Raw genomic sequence first — 1,533 nt, forward strand, 5'->3', positions numbered from 1 at the left:
GGGATTTTTTTTTTTTTTTTTTTTTTTTTTTTTACAAACTGCTACTGTAACATGTTGTATTCAGAGCATTTTAATGACTTCTTTTTTTTTTTTTCCTGGATTCATATGGATTTTTACCTCAATCAATGCCCAATCAATTTATTTCAATAAATATGGACTGATAATACAAGAACTGTTTTAAAAGAGTCTTAGTCATAACGAACCCACATCTTGTTATATTTTCTCCTCTGAAAAGACATGATCAATGTTTCAGTTTATAATTGATATATTATGATGTGCAGCCCTGTCTATTTTTAGTTTACACACTTCTGAAATTAAAATGGAATTTGAAACTATTCCTTATGTGTGTGTGTGTGTGTATATATATATGAATTGTTGCATTATTCTACCTTTGTAATGACCAAAGTGAGGTAGAAATGGTCAATATTTTCATTTAGTCAGTTTTACTCTAAAATGGCATCTAATTTTACATATGTCATTCAAAAATTTTAGTTGACAGAATGTGCTAAATTAATCATAAATGAAACCATCTTATATTAACTGTACTTATTGTGAAAACTTAATCTCCTGAAATAATGTTACAAAAAACTATTGTCAAAATATTGTGATTTCTTTACATGTCAGTAATTTAGTTATTTAGTTTAGCACATATTTTGATGAGCAAGTTTACATGCACATGTATTTTGTCAGTTGACATTATTGGTGTCATGAACTGCACTGAGACACGAAGGTAGAGGATCCAAATGCAGTAGTTTATTGAAGGGATAATCCACAAACATAATCCAAAGGCAGGCACAGGTCATACACAAACAGGCAATCTAAAACAACGACAGAGAAAGGGGCTGAGGCTAACAGAGTAATCCAGAAAACAGGCAGAATAACAAGACCAGGAACCAAGATATGGGAGAACCAGGATACAAGGATTAGAATTGTAGTAATGACACATACAATACTTAGCAAAGAATGACAGTAAGAACTGGGCTTATATAGGGTGAGCTAACCATGCTAATGAGACACAGATGCAAACAATGAGTGCTGATGAGACTGGGCAAAGGATTATGGGAAATGACCAAAGTGAGGCAGAAATCTATCTATCTATCTATCTATCTATCTATCCTTTATTTAACCAGGAAGATCCCATTGAGATATCATCTCTTCTTCCAGGGAGACCTGGTCAAGACAGCAGCACACAAATTTTCACACACAAAACAAGGACAGAACTGTAGTTAAACAAGACAGTAAATAATAATAAAAGAGGTCAGGAAAAGCACTTAAACAGCAGGTCATATGGTATTTTAAAGTGTCCTAATATTGTGTTGGAGTCCCCTACAACAGTTTTAAATGCATCTAAGGTCAGAAAACATTGTAATTTTCTCAGAATATACATTTAATATTAGAGTCATTTGCCAATGATTTAGAAACGATTCGTTCCAAACAGGTTCGGAGCAAACCTCGCACTTCCATAAGCCTACTCTGCTCTGATTGGTCAGCTGGCCAAGCCTGTTGTGATTGGCACAGAGAGGAGTCCTTGAG

Source organism: Sinocyclocheilus anshuiensis, unplaced genomic scaffold, assembly GCF_001515605.1.
Source record: "Sinocyclocheilus anshuiensis isolate Anshui unplaced genomic scaffold, SAMN03320099.WGS_v1.1 scaffold2178, whole genome shotgun sequence".
NCBI classification, from domain to species: Eukaryota; Metazoa; Chordata; class Actinopteri; order Cypriniformes; family Cyprinidae; genus Sinocyclocheilus; species Sinocyclocheilus anshuiensis.